The 16,826-nt window shown below is 32.7% G+C and overlaps 1 protein-coding gene across 3 annotated transcripts in view; it reads left to right on the top strand.

Annotated features, from left to right (window-relative positions):
- The window catches only part of LOC108729963 (cysteine-rich secretory protein 1), a 62,349-nt gene that overhangs the window by 5,864 nt on the left and 39,659 nt on the right, over window positions 1-16,826 (top strand). Inside the window, exons 1-2 of one of the 3 annotated variants that reach the window (XM_018459376.1) lie at window positions 3,325-3,695; window positions 4,411-5,071. The exons of 1 other annotated variant lie outside the window; for it this stretch is intronic. The gene's annotated coding sequence lies outside the window, so the exon portion shown is untranslated. Of the gene's footprint in view, window positions 1-3,324; window positions 3,912-4,410; window positions 5,072-16,826 lie in introns of those variants that run through there. One more of the 3 variants, XM_018459375.1, reaches the window with a different exon arrangement.

Raw genomic sequence — 16,826 nt, 5'->3', positions numbered from 1 at the left:
AAACTGACTGTATTTTCACTCTTTTAGAGTGAGATTTCATTTCAAGAAGTTTGGGAGTAGATACTATCAGAGTCGTCACTAAATTAGTCATATAGCCCCATCCGTTCATTTTTTAAAAACATTAACAGATAACAATAAAACATATACGATAACAAAGACAAATAAACAAAAAAAATCTGTTGGACTTTATTAAGTAAGAACTACGCTTACTATCTAAATGGAAATAAAATATCTCAAACAATTATATATTATATGATTGTAAAATAAAAACTTTAAGAATAAAAATGTTTACTTAGGTGTACGATTTTTTTTAAATTGTAGCGTAACTTCTATCATAGATGTGTTAGCAACGAGATGTTACAACAGACTGAGCGGCAATCGCTGCTGCGTGCTCAGACGGGTTTACGCGTGTCTCGCGCGATTTGTTTATAACGTAACCTCGATTATTCTACCTACCCCTATAGTTTACTGACCCCGGTCTCCCCTACACATAATCTTTTCATGTTTTTAATAATATATAACCTCATTAAACAATTATCTTCATGGTTCAACTTATCCTTCGAGAATGCCCCATAGATGGGGCATATTGGTCCACTTTGCATCCTTGTAATTAACGTAATTTTTTTCTTATTTACGAGATATATTAAGGATTTATAAGTACTTAATTATTGAGCCAGATGAATATGCAACGTTTTAAAGCATTTACCATTAATTTATAATAATTGTGTAAAGATTTATAATAATTTAAAGTGTCACAACTAGCCCCGCTCTATACAGTCTGCTCTCTTATTTTAAGATTATCTTAAATGTTTTAAAAGGTTAATACTCTATAACTGCTATAACATTTTGATTCTTCAGTGCTACTCTTATTATGAAGAAACAACCCAATTTTTTTTAATTTATAGGAATACGATTATATTTTCTATCAAAATTAAATTGATATACGCAATATTTTTTTCGCGTATCATCAAAATAAAAAAAATTAAGTAAAATTCAAATTTCAAATGTTTAAAGGTCACCAGTACTTTAAAAATGATTTTACCTTTTTAATTTTTGACATTGATTACGGTATACCTGAGCCTTTTCTTTTATCTTATATAACGGAATTTTTTTATTAATAAAAATACATACACATTTGCTTGTTACTGTTATATTCCTTAATATCTAGTGTTTCGATTTAAAAAATTTATTAGAATGTGTTCATATTTATACGATACTTTTCACAATACCAAGCCCGGTAAATTCGCGACCAAACGGTATAGGCAGTGAAGAGTTAAGACTATAGCGGTCTTAAATACAAGAACCGAATGAATATCGGCCATGTCTTAAAATTGTAAATATTAATACAAGTTATATAGTAAATCTGATATTTATTTGTCTCTTTTTATTTTATTTTTTACACTTTAATCTTTTAAATTAATCTGCAATTTTAAATTAACTAGGATTAATTTTAATTTTTCGAGAGTTTTTGCTTTATGTCATCAGTAGTTACTGCTTTTATAAAAAGTTTATATACAATCATCATATCCTGTTGACCGTTTCGAATCGTAAAATAGTACAAAATGAACAAAGTCGCAGACATCAATTTTATATTTTCATCCATCATAAAACAGTAGATGTTTTTCCGATTCGATTTCGTTCAAGTCTCTGACAGAGATAAAATGTAAAAACACACCGTACTATTTTATCAGTGGGCGGACAGTTATCTTATTCGTTTTCTATGATTCCATAAATTATTAACAATATATTTTTATTTTTTCATTTGTCCGCGAGGACAATACATTTTTAATATTTTAACATTAATTTTATAAAGTCAAAAGTAATTTAAATCGAACTCTCTATTTTTAAAATAAAAAAATAGTAAGATTGGGGCTAATGAGAGTCAGCGTGAAAATGAGTGCGCACAATATTAATTCATATACAGTAGTTTATAATAAAAGATGTCAATTTATTACGAATTCAAGAATTCAAGAATTCGTAATAAATTGACATCTTTTATTATAAACTACTGTATATGAATTAATATTGTGCGCACCCATTTCCGCGCTGACTCTCATTAGCCTCAATTTTACTGTTTTTTTATATTAACTTTATACATATAGATATCACGAAATGTTAATGTTATACTTCGATCTTTTAATAAATTTCAGAGATGCAAAGATATTTCGTCTTATCATCTTATATCGTTATTACTGACTGATATACTTATATAAAGCATTAAGAAATAAAGTATATTCATTAATTCATATCTCTGTTTTATAATTCAAAACTTATTCTTCTTCACCTTTCTTTCGTACCTTCGAATAAAAAAAAATGAACAAACATTCTGTTTCCGGGTTCACCTATTAATTACTGTTCCATAAATTTCTATAAATTTTTTTATTCTAAAAGTAATGAACAGCAATATATATTTAGGTTGGGGAATTTTATAAAAAAATTGTGAGAAGGGACATTATCAAGAAATTGACAGATTAATGAAAAAATTACACACTCGGAGTAATAATAATCCACACTTAAGCACAGTGGCCTACATTAAAAAAAAATAGCTGAAATAATAGGTAATGAGCAGCAATATATATTTGGGTCAGGGAATTTTATAAAAATTTGTGAGAAGAGGCATTATCAGAAATTGGTAGATTAATGGGAAAAAATATACATTTGGCGTAATAACAATTCGCACTTAATAACAATTACAACGTCCTACATTAAGAAATTAACCAAAATAATCGGTATTTTGCAGCATTATATATATATATATATATTTAGGTCGAGGAATTTGATAAAAAAGATGTGGTGAGAATTATAGGCATTATTATAAATTAGTATTAATGAAAAAAATTACACATTCGACGTAATAACAATCCACACTTAGGCACACGTGTGCTGTACGATCTACATTAAAAAAATTACTCAAATTAATTAGTGGAGACGCAAACTACAGAGATCGTTTGAAGTTTGAAGGTATCAGGTTCGTTATTAATAATTTAACGGTGCATCGCATTACTCGTGGGAGTCGCTGGCTAATATCTGGCAGGCTGAACCAGCTGCTGCAATATCGCGGAATCAGCGCACGAATTTTCGGTCATCGCTTTATCCCTCGTGTATCTCAGCGCGCGAGCCGCGTGCCTCTTTCTGAATAATCGAGCTTCCTCTCTGTGCGAGTTTCCGCCGCTGGTGGGTTCCGCCGCTACGGACACGTCCCGTCCCCGGCTTCAGAAGAGCTTGCGCCAGTTTAGCACGCAGAGAGCCGCGCGCCGCGGTACGGAACACTCTGGGACAGGTTCCCAACGCGGTAGCGCGCCGCTGGCCGCAGTACCGTCGTACGGTTTGCGCAAGAACCATCCGTTCGTTTCTCATCAGCATGACACTCGGCTCACCTGTCATCTTACTGTCATAAAGACCGTATCCTTCCCTCGATTCATTATCGATCTTACATCTTCGAGTCTTCCTAACGTCGGTCTTTTGTCTTCCGTTTTTCGATCAAGATACTGCACCAAGTCGTCGGGCTTGCGTGAATAGTGAACGATTGATAGACACATTGATCGCGTGAACACCGGTGAACGATGTGATCGCACGGTCCCGATGGTGCACGACTCGGCGATGATCGAGAGAGTCGATCGAAACACACCTCTCAATAATCCTTCAAAGGATGGACATATATGCGACGACGCTCGATAGAGACGAGGGCACGAAAGGTTTCAATGCTGACTTCACTCCTGGTGATATCGTCTTCGAAACGTAGACGTCTCATAACGCGGCTCGGTGATTGAGAATCGATACGCGTGCTGCGGAAGAATTATGTGACGATCGTGTCCGTGCTTCTCCACAACTCCTTTGGAATTTCGAGTATCCCTTGAAAAAGACGAAAGTCTCTTCTTATGAGAAAGATCTTGAAGAGCCTAAATATCCAGGTCGTTTCCGTATTAATTACAAGTTTTTTCACGCGTTAATCACCTGAGATTGTCAATGCGCGAATGGGTTTACTTTTAATCGTTTATTTTTAATTCGTTTTAGTTCTCATAGTTTAGCTTTTCACATTTTTTGTTTTATCATTGTTTAAATTAATAGCGTTAAATTTCACATTTAAACGGACGCAGATGTAATCAAATTTGTCTTCTTAGATATTTGAATTATATTTATATTTGTTATAGATTTATTTCGATTATTAATCGATTCATTATCTCGTTAATCAATATATCCAGTTTATTTTTACGTTAATTGTTCGGTCTTTCAAATTGCTAAACGACATTTATTATTGAGTTTATTTTTCCTCATTAATTATTCAAATATTTCTAGTTGTTAATTTTATCGTAAACGTAATTGACATATACACGCAACAGGATTTTTCAATAATTATTTCGATAATTATATTTTATCAAAGTTTCATTTTCGGGACTGTCGAATTTTTAGACATTTTAACAGTCGCCAGGGGACAACGATGCAATAGGGTTCGAAAAGACCGATGGAAAGATATCTACTGACCTATACTGAGAGCACAGAAAGTTCAGTGATCACATAACTTCACGTCGTCGAATGTGCTTCCGCGAAGACAATCTCGTGAGTGCGAAAAATCAAACGGTGAGACTCAAACGTGATTTATTTTTCTTCGCAAAAGTAAAAATATCGATGGAAAGAACTAGGTTGCAACGCTTCGACTTTTGCTTCATTTGATATAAAATATCAAGAGCGACGGCGACAATATAACTAAACAACTCTAAGAAGCAGCACCAATATAAAGCAATATTAATCAATGCGTTGGAATGACCTGCATATAAGTAATAAACTGTGATGTAAAACTGAGATAGATGGTCTCCTAAATTAACCACTGCCATTCAATTGTTAAATTAACCGTGGACAAGAAATTTCATCCTTTGACGTGTGTTTATGTGTCTGTGTGCATGTGCGGTTTATACACGACGGAACGTTTACAATGAGATCGGACAAGTCAACGGAGTTAAGCATCGCTAATTATCTTAGAGCCGCCGTATAATTGCCACTAATTAATCAACGCGACTGTTGATGCTCCTTGTCGCATTCGAGCTCTGAATTTCACACTTCCTGCCGTCGCCAGGTGAGTCGAGCTGTGCAAATATTTTTCGGCTATAATTTGATAGCTGTTTGTAAATATTTTACACTTATCTAATTAAACAAGAAAAATCCTACATTCGATCAAAGCAAATCTTAGTGTTTAAATATTTCTGTATGAATTTATATTATACATAGGGTAACTCCGGTATATACGCCGCACTTATCAAAAACTTAATTTATTAAGTATTATTTACTATGTTTATAGTAAACGAACTATATCAGTAAAAACTTTGTACTGTCTACTACTATGAAAAAAATGTTAGAAATCCGAAATATTTATTTTTCATATTAAAAAATAAACTTTTTAAAACCTTGTATTTTTGCCGCATATCTCATAAGGGTGGGATATATGGCTACTCATAGGAGGAAAAGGGGTATGTACGGCTCATGAAAAATTTACAAATAATGCAAACATAATAATACATGCTTTACTATTCCACTACACGTATGTATCATGAAATAACCACTAAGTCTTTTGCACGTCCTACATTAATCATTTTATGTAGATTATAATTTATGATGGCGTTACTTATTACAGTGACAAATCGATTCAACTCACAATAAATTCATTAATATTAACAATAAGAAGCTGAAATCATAACACAATACTAATATAACATAAAGGCATGTAACAGAGTAGTTACGGGAAAATTACTCCCACTCCTTCTATTTTTTCTGACTTCTGCGGCGTAAATCCCAGCGCGGCGTATTTGCCGGAGTTACCCTATCTGATTCTGCAAACTACGTGACGAAATCTTTTTATACTTATCTGTACACAAACGGCACTCTAATCGCGTAAGATACTCGCTAAATACATTCAAAATCTTTTTCGCCGAGCTTGCGAACTAATAAACCGATTTCACGAAGAGTTTCCGTTGAAACTGTAATTGAGAATACACACCGTATAATCCGATTTTTATAATTCCGTTCGCCTCCCGAGATTCGAAAACAACGATAGAATAAAAAAAATAACAAAAACCGGAATATTTTAATATAAAAATATCTGTGTCCTTATATTTATAACATTTCAGTGGATGTGGAGTTCTAAGGACTCTTAAATAAAAAAGGGAAATGAAATTAATTGCTCTGCATTTTATATATGTACTTTGTTGTATTTTTCAATATTAATTGTGGAATCAAATTTTATTTTATTTTTTAGAAAAAAGTATATTATTGGGGTCAAACAATGTAAAAATAAATGGCAAGAGTCTCAATGATACTACACCTATAATTGAAGATTAAATTCGCACATATCGATATTGCGTAATCAGTTTTTAGAACTTTATCCTTCTTTTTTCAACTTTGCCCGAGTATGCTCGAAAGAATTGCAGCGTTTCTTCAGGTTAGCTGCAGCACTAATGCACATCTGCCGCCGCATATCTCATGGCTTGACCTCACCGATTCTTTACATTCGCATTTACGTTTACGAGCGTGGAAAGCATGAAGATAAGTTGAAGTCGTTGCGGCAACTTTCCGCGGTGAACGAAATTTACCATTGCATTGTGCGTCTCTTATCGGCCATAACAACTTCGGACTCTGGTCTGTCGCCAGTCTATGAAGCACGGACTCTGAGGAACTTTGTTTTTCAAGGAATTTCTCATTTGCGATTATTCATCAAGTATATAACGTGTGTAAAAAACCCATATCTGATAAATAGAAGAAGGAAAAAGAAAAAAAAGAGAAAAAGATTTTTTACTAAAAAAATAATATAATATATATAATAAATATTAATAACGTTAACACACAAACGATGTTAATAATAGCTTGAATATATTTTTATTCTAGTTATTCTTTCACGTTTATATTATTAGAATAAACTATAAAGCAGTTTTTTTAAATTTTCCCTACTATACTCATATAAAAAGATAAAAGCAATGAAAATATATAAAATTATAAATTATTGAGAGAAATTAATACATATCTCAACGAGAGAGTTAAATCTCGCATATAATTGTTATGATCATCTTTTTTATGCATTTATCTTTTCCATTGTGTCAGATGGAAAACATGATTGATCGTAATACACACATTTTTTTGCTTCATTTATTTAAATATTACTGAATATTGTTGAAATATTTTTAAATATTTTTTCATATATTCACGGCTTTCATCTTTCGAGACAAAGTTCCGAGGAATAATATTTTCAAAAATCTCTGAAAAGCCTTTGAAACTCTCAAAATACCATGCGACTCGGAAAAACAGGAACATTTTCATCTTGCGATATGGCATAAAAACTGCCCATTCAGCAGCTGGTGCTTTATTTGCACGTTGTTCTCAGGAAAATGCGATATCGTCGCGGTGGAAAAGTTTAAACGGGGCAGAATGCAATTTGTTCATCTATACGCGTTAGAATAGAGGGAAATATTTCTGGTTTAGTAGCCGCATTTATTTGCCATGCTCTCCTGTTTGCATACTCTGTTTGTATAAAGATCGAGTGTTAGAATTAATAAATCCATTACATGCAATTACACACGTCACAGAAAAACATCTCTTAATTCTAAAGCGTATAATTTTCTTTCATTATAAATACAAAATTTAATTACATAAACACGTTACTCGCAAATTATTATTAAGAGAATTGTATTATAATAATGATTTTATAATTTACTGTGGCAGTTATATGTATATATTTATATATTCAATTAATTAATTTTGATATTTTGTTTATGACATTGGATTGGAATAATTTTATTTTAATCTATTATTATATATTATGATGTAATATAGACACTAGATTAATAATAACAAAATACACTAGTTTGCCTGTATAAAGATCTCAACATAATTTCAAGATTTTTTATTACATAATACACAACAAAAAGCTCGAATTAATTTATTTATTTATTATAATATTCGCAAATTTTAAGACAGAGTATTTAATTCGCGAATTAAAATAGCACAGTAAAAAAGTTCTTAAAAAAATAAATTATAAAAGTATTTGCCACTTGTTTAGAGTAATACTTTTTAAAGTATAAAGACGATAAAAGTTTAAAACTGGCTTTAATTGTAGATTACGAACAACAGTATTTACTATCGACACGTAGCGACTTACTCTCTAAATCTGAATCAGTGGATAATCACTGATATCAGTGCCAAGTATGCCACTGGTAATTAGTGAATTAAATGTGAGATTCCTAACCTAGCTAATCTTTATTATGTGATCTATCTAACCTTGTTTTAATGGTTAAATTCAATGAATATGGTATTGGAAGATTGAAATTGTAACGTGCAAATATCAGTATTTTAGTCATATATATATAATGCTCAAATATTCTTTCTTTTTTAGTTGAACTTCACTGATTATCATTGCCAAGTATGCCACTGGGTAATTAGTGACTGTCCACTGATTCAGATTTAGAGAGTATGGATACCTAAATGATCGTAATCTTTAATTAGCCATATAATTTTTATGTTTATATTTTAAAAACTATTGCTCAGAATGACAAATGTTCATAACAACAAATGAATATAAAGTAAAATATCTTACTAAGTATATTGTGGAATTTTAATAAACCAGCTGTCTCAGCAAAGCGATTAATATATATGAAAATTGCGGTTGGTTCTGTTCCCGAAATATGATAAATTAATGTTTATTAAGCGTTGCTAGAAAATGATGTCAATTTATAATAAAGAATTCTGCAAGCTCATGTAAAATTTTCAATTACTTCGCGTAAGCACCGTTATCCCGATTGTTATTTCGTTGTCATAAACGTATTCACGCGTTAGTGGTTTTTGCATACGCAGAGAATTTCATGTGGATTATTACGCTTATTTATTCGGTGGAGCTAGCTAGGCGGCTTGCTATAAAGCAATATTTATTTTACATTACATGCAATGCGCTTTCCAACAATTTTTTGCAGTATTGTGTTTTGCGTATACAAATCCACCGTTCATAAAAGATCTAAACATGAGAGAAGTGTACGAGAGAAGTGTCATAATTACTCAATTATATAATGAAACAAATTAGACTTTATTTTGTAGTTCTGAAATATAAAAAATAGAGACACTTAAAAAATTAATAATTACTCTCTAAATCTGAATCAGTGGATAGTCACTAATTACCCAGTGGCATACTTGACACTGATAATCAGTGAAGTTCAATTAAAAAGGAAGAATGTTTGAGCATTATACAACTAAAATACTGATATTTGCACGTTAATTTCAATTTTCCAATACCATATTCATTGAATTTAAGCACTAAAACAAGGTTAGTTAGATCACATAATAAAGATTAACTAGGTTAGGAATCTCACATTTAATTCACTGATTACCTGCAGTGGTATACTTGGTACTGATATCAGTGATTATCCACTGATTCAGATTTAGAGAGTATATAGTCTACTTTATCGGTATTATATTTTTACGATTCAAGATATTAATAATGTGAAATAGAGGATTTTTTAAATTATAACAACGTAATATTTCTAATCATTGAAGTATCAAGAAATTGTTTATTGTTCCAATGTTTCTCAATGATCACTAACTAAAGTATTATTGTATACTTGAATATTGTAGAAAAATGATAACATTTTAACGCATTGTACGTAATTAAATATAACATCTATTGTATAAAAACTGGTAGGTATGTAACTAACGGGCAATTAAGAGCTATTACACAGTTCTTAGTAGTGTAAATTATTTAATAAATTCTTCTTACGATTTTTACATAAAAAACCAAGTAATTGTCGTTTATGTAAAAATCATTTTTTATGTAAAAATCGTAAGAAGAATTTATTATATAACTTACACTATTAAAAACTGTGTAATAGTTCTCAATTGCCCGTTACTTACATATATATTTCTGATAAGATAGAGAGCTCAAATATAATTTAGTTTATCTACAAAAACTCTCTACAAGCAGAAATTTTTCGGCCATTTTATACATATATCTAACGAATCAACATAAGAAATGAATGTTTAAAATTTTGAATTAAATACATGAAAAAAATTTCTAATTGAAAATGGATGAATCAGAATTTTCTGGTTAAATTTGTTAGAATTCTAGTTGAGATAATTAGAACTCTGATTGAGACAATATTTCTGGTAAAATCTATTAGAATTCTTATTTTTACCAAAATAATTATATTAATCAGAATTTTATCAGTTATTTCAATTAGAATTCTAGTAGATATCGCAAAATTGTATAGGCTCTATCTAATGATATAAATCAATAATGATTGAAAAGCCTATGAGAGCTGACGCAAATTATTGTTGCGCGAATCATGATTTATTATCTAATACACACAATAAATAATATAAACGTTTCGACCCACGTTTAGGGTTCTCTTCAGTAATATGACATGTAACAAAAGTGAGATTTCTACATTACATAAAGCGACATTGGTACAAAGAATTGTTCGGTCGAAGCACAAGGATTACTTTTTCGTCAGTTATAAATCGAATCCATCGAGGTTTTCCGCTTTGGATGTTCATTAAATTGTCTAACTTAACGACGATCGCAGATTAATGTGTTTAGCACTGTTCTATGTACGCAAGTCATGGTCATCAATTCTAATAGATTTAATCAGAAAATTCTGATTCATTCATTTTTCACCGGAATTACTATTTAATCCAACAAGATCATTTTTTTCAGTATATCTCAATTAACTTCATATAAAAAATTTGTCCTTCGAGAAGAATTGTCAATTATTTTCTCACAAAATTTCATTTCTTACAAATTGAGAGTTATTTCACGAGTAGGTTCATCATCGAAAGCATCTCACATTTCATCCGTGCAAATTTCAGTTCGTCTCTCTTTCCTCATCGCGATATTGTGTGCTCGTCGAATCGCGAAGCCTCGTTTTGCCGTGTGATATCCGTAGTTTATTTTCGTGCCCTCTCATTCTGCCAAAATGAGGCACGCCGCGGAAATTAAACTCGAGAATAATGAGTTAATTTGAGCTCGCGATTAGTTAACTCCACTCCTGCCCGATGTGGACGCTCGACTAGAGTTTCGCGCGTGGAATTGCATCGAATTTTTCAACTGTAGTAAATGCTTGTGGCAGAAGTGAAATGGAGCATGATATATAATGATAAAGATTATTAGATAATTAATCTTCTTTTCGAACTTCCTTTTAATTATATTATACTAATATCGTTTTCTGATACTAATAATTTGTTCATTCACATACATCACAACGTCTTCTTCAAAGTATGGAAATTTAAATATCTTATTATACCTTTTTAAAATATATACAAATTATTGATTCCGTGAAAAATAAAATGATGAAAATTATTATTATTATTATTATTATAAAGGGAAAGGTAATATAAATGTTTTCTTTTTATTTTAATCCGATCTAATAATTTATAAGACATACAATATGTATAAGAATATTTAAGCATATAGATTAATATATAAAACTCAAATAGTCTCGTTATTTAATGCAGCAACTATTGAGCTTCCAATTACATAGTTTTACAAGAATGTCTGAAAGTTAATACTAAAGCAACAAAGTATCTTCCACTTCGCTACTAAGTTGAACCCAAACTCACATGCGTAGAATATTTTGGCGCTACCTTCATTATTCTACGCCTGCTTACGTCAGTTACAAGAATGCGAAATCTTTGTTGAAGAAGCCACGTGATTTGCGAAACTTGTCGACAACGTACATTCCGAAAATTCCGCCTCGCGAAATTTCGTTTCGCATGGACCTCCTTTCGTGCTCATTGCGATCAGGAGTTAAAGAGATCGAGGAGGAAGGGTAACCACTATTACGGCACACGCAAGGAGTTAATTAGGTCCTGAAGTAATCCTTTGTTCCATTTTAGTTAATGGGAATACGGTTGTAACAGAGCCTGATAAACAAAGGCGTGCATTATATTAACGCGAAACTAATCGCGAAATATCATGCCTTCGCTGAGATGAAACCAGTATTGTCGATCGTGTTATTGTTATCGTAATTGTTATTATACGTAGAGACTTAAAATACAATTCTTGTGATGAATTTATTAACGAATGAATTACAACAGTTAAAGTGTATTCACATACTCGTATATAAAATACACTGTATTAGTGAAAAAATAAGGAACAAATTCTTTGATGAATTTGATGACTTTCCCGTAACAAATGTGTTTTTAATTATTATCTTTCTTGTATATAATTTTGTAATTTATAATACTAAATATGTTGCAATATGTTGCTAGACATATCTTAATCAAATTTCTATTGAATAAAAAGAAATACGAAATTAATCGAGAAATAAAACTTTATTATTCACACTTCGCAATCAATAATTTTAGAGAACTTTTGTCTTTATTATAAAATAGTTTTGTTGTTTACACACACACAATCAAAATGAATTGAAATTTTTGAAAAGAAAAGACTGACGTTATTTTTCATCAAATTTTTTCAAAAATTTATTCTTAAGTACTTATCGATAAACTAAAAAGAGATATTCTAATGAGATGAAACATAAAGATTTAGAAATCTTTCCTTATAAGAGTCTAAATATCCTTGCAGAACCTAAATATCTCAAAATTTAATAAAGTTGAAGAATTAATTTCAAACTATTGGGAGTTAAGAAACACGAGAGATTAATTAAGAGAAGAATCATGAGAGAATTATTAAAGGAACATAAGACGATAAAGCTTTGCTATCAAACACGGTTCTACAATCTTAACTTTCAAATAAAATTTTATACAAAAAGATCACTTTATAGTAGAAAATATCGCTTGAGAAATAATGATAAAAACACTTATGATAAGGTGTGAGACACACGTATGTTTGTACATGTCATATCGAATTACGCAGGTGAGTGTGAATAAGAGGCTGCGTAAATGTTGGTAAAACTATAATATTTGTTATGAAATCGCAGATTTCTCGTTAAAAATGTGATAAGCCGACAATTATCGGTGTTAATTTTATGTTTTAATCTATGGTCTAATTTGTGTAGTTGTTCTATGATTTTGTATAATACTACATACAACATACTAATAACTATACATATAACTAACTGCATGTTAAACTTCATAACTACATACTAAACTACATATAACTATATAGTATACGAATGCTACAAAATTACGTAATCGCGCATTAGAAACTTTATAAAAAACCAAGAGTTTAATATCGCATTTACAACTCCATTGTTAGCTTGGCCTTCGAGAAAATGATTCTCTCGTTACGTACGAGGAAGATTACCGCGGATCTTGTATCACTTTTAACATTCAACGCGTTACTTCCGGGATTAGTAAAAAACCGGAAAGCAATTTTTTGTCTAGCTTACAATAGCCATTTATACTCTTTAATCGTCCTCTTCTTCGCGAGTCAAACAATTCGCGTAACGGGGAACGCCGATAATTAAAGCCATGGTAGATAAATGTTAAGGGACCGTAAGAGCACTCACGATTCTTGAAATGTAGCTCTTCAGTTGATCGTGTACACGCGCCTTTAATTAAAGCTATCCGCTTCGTTTCGTGGTGCTGATAAATAATTGTTTGCGAAAGTAGTTGACGGCCGCATTATACTTACTCGCGTTCCTTTTACGCTTGTTCCATTACTGCTAATTCGTTCGTGTGCAACGTCGAATTCGTCGACGACGGCGGATATATTGCCGGAGGGTGGTACAAATGGGACGCGGGATCGAAGGGGGACAAAATGTGAGAGAACTAATTCTACTTTTAATTTCTTGAGATTTCCAGTTCGGAGAGGCAGCCGCGGAATCGATAGCACACTGCCATTTTTGCTTCGTATCGGAACGGCCGTAATTAAAAGAGATTCCTGGCTTCATCCCCGATGTTTTTCTGAAATAAAATCGCAGCTGTATGTCGGACACATTTGTTCGTCTAACTTGTTCTTACGTACAGATGACTCTGCAAGAAGTGTGCACTTTCCCATTTATAACGGATTTAAACTTTAGCAAATACTTTCTGATTTATGCCCAATTTAATTTTTACGCGCAAGTTTAATTGAAGTTTAATACAAACTTTTGGAAAAATTTATATCCGCGCGTAATCTTCATGAGAAATTTATTTATTCAATTTCAGGAAAATCATCCCACCAAAAATGGGATTTATATATTGAATTCAGTAATAGATGAATAAATCGTAAATAGATTTTACAACAGGCAGAAATATATACACGATTCATTTAGCAATTTTGTGTTAATTAATATGTAAATAATATAAACAAGAACATAATTATTTCCATAGAAGGATAATTTCTTAAAAACGAATTTCGATAAAATATTTTCACGCGATGAGCTGTCGCACGATATGCTAACAGAATAACGAATAGCAGTTAATCAAGGAATTCGACACACAGCAGGAAGTCTGTTGCTATACGTCTTGCTTCGTAATATCACATTGGCATGTCCAATGCAAGTAAACACGGTATAAAGCGATATTCCAGCCTCTTACCTCCTTGGAGAGTTTAAGACTACACCGCGTAATATGTCTGTGGGGCGTTCTCACTCTCGCATCTTCTCTAAAGTTAAAATACGAGAAATACTAGCATTTCCAGCGTGTACTAGTTGTGCAAGTAATCTCGAGATTTGTATGGATCCTATGCTTTTGCGGCGACACGTGTTACGGATATACGACAGGAGCGCATATTACATCCTCGCGAAACGTAACGGGAATAGTTTCACAGCAGTGCAAGCGAATTGTTCTTATACGCTTATCTTTCTGCTGCCCCGCCACAGAGAAATATCGCGTCATATGACGTTACATTCACACAGTAATTATATAAACTATTCTGTAGATATGATAACATATTTTACGCAATCTCGCGTTCCTGATTTCTCTGGCATAAATTTAATTCTCTCCCTATCCTCGTCGTAAGTTGGAAGATTATGCATGCCTCTCAGAGCAACGTATACTTTTCCTCTATCACAGCTTATTCCTTTAAATTAGCTGATTTCGAAAATTTGTTGGGACGTTTGCAGTGCAAGCCTTGCACCGTTCGCTGCCGGCTCACAGATTTCAATATTTCATATCTCGACGCTTGAATTAAGTTTTCCAGAGTCAACCGTATATCTCTCCAAATGAACAAATAGACACAAATCCAAATCAATATATCCCTTTCGTTCGCGTTGTAACGCGCGTTGCTATGTGCTTCACTACACGTGTTTTCCTGTTTGTATTCTACGTAGATCTCGCCAACACAAAGTGTTGTCTGAGGCTTAATTAGAAGCATTAATATGGATAAACTGAAAACCCTTCCGCCATCGAAATCCCTTCCGGGCCATCCTAAAGGATTTGCATGTTGGCCGTTTGCCGACGAACGAAGACGCTCTACCTCACCCTTTCTTCTTCGCTCGTTGGATTTCCACCTGCCTTTTCGACAACGTCCGGATTTAGTTTAAGACCCCGTAGATTATACTGGCGAAATCCTGGCTCTTCGGATGTCCATATCGCGTCTGATGAAGGAGTTAGGGAGACATGTTACGGTGTTATATTATATTATTGCGCGATGTTACGACGACGAGAAAATAATCTATGTCTTTTCTTAAATGAAATTGTAATACAAAGGTGAGTACGGAGAAAAAGAGGATATGGAAAAGAATCCCGTACTAATTATATGGAAAATTGTCCGGTGAAATGAGTTATGTTTTCACGTATAATGTAGCTTATAATGTGGTAAATAAAAGATATATAGACACAAGGCTTAATAATAAATTTGTAAACTATAGTATATCAAAAGTATAAAACTTGTGCTCACAAAACATATATAGCTGATATCAGCTCAGAAACTATCCATTGAGCCTTGTGTTTGACATTTTTTGTTTATCACATTATATAAACTACTCTTTACATGTAAAAACTAACTCATTTCACCGGGATCCAATATAATTCATGGGGGATCCTTTCAAAAATTTAAAAGACTGGGATTTTTCTCTGCCAATTTATCAAAGGCAACAAATCACAAATGTACATTTCCTTATTGCGGTGCATTTTTCTGATCCCGAAAAAACAACGTAATACACAGTTAATGGAAACTAGGAACGCGCGTCAATCCGCGAAGCCATGTAAAACGCACCTTAAATAGGCGGATAAATCCATTGAAATGGCGAGGCGTGTAAATGCAGCATCTAATTCTTTTTTTCCTCTTGCCTTATGGATTTTCGATTTAAAGAGTCATACAGTACCATACTTTCTATCCTCTTCGCAGAGATTGTTCAATCTTCTTAGGGAGCGTAAAGAGCAAACAAAGACAATTTCTTTCGTCAACCAAAAGTAGAGACTCTAACAGAGTCTGGCCACAAGCGATTTTGTCAAAATCCTACAAGAGAGAAAGATACACACACTCACATATATATATATACTATCTCTCTATATGTATATGTACTGTCTCTCTATAATCCTAATGAAATAAACTGCGACTGTATAAGTTAGAATAAAATAGTCTATATATACAAGAAAAAATAGTAGTATATCTTCCTCCCTCATAAGATTATGATAAAATCGCTTGTCGCCAGATTTTGTTATAGGGTCTCTAATCAAAAGTGTGGCTTCTAAAATCTAGGAGAAATGAATCTCCTACAGTCTAACAGTGTCTAATTGATCTTCCAGTCGGGTTGTCGCCGTGACACATCTGTGCCGCGTACGCGCGGCCAATTAACTAAGTCAGAGCGCGGTCGTAAATACGCGCTAATGAATTGTCGCACACGTGTCAAACGCAAAATTGTCACAATTGTCACGATCTATCTGTCGCACCATCCGCGTTAGGATGTTTCGTTAAAGTTGGTACAGGATCCACGTTGACTTCGCGAGAGCGAGAGAGAGAGGGGGGGGGG

Source organism: Mycetomoellerius zeteki, unplaced genomic scaffold (assembly GCF_001594055.1).
Source record: "Mycetomoellerius zeteki isolate Tzet28-1 unplaced genomic scaffold, Tzet1.0 scaffold82, whole genome shotgun sequence".
In the NCBI taxonomy this organism is placed as follows: Eukaryota; Metazoa; Arthropoda; class Insecta; order Hymenoptera; family Formicidae; genus Mycetomoellerius; species Mycetomoellerius zeteki.
This window is presented reverse-complemented; position numbering and strand designations above follow the sequence as displayed.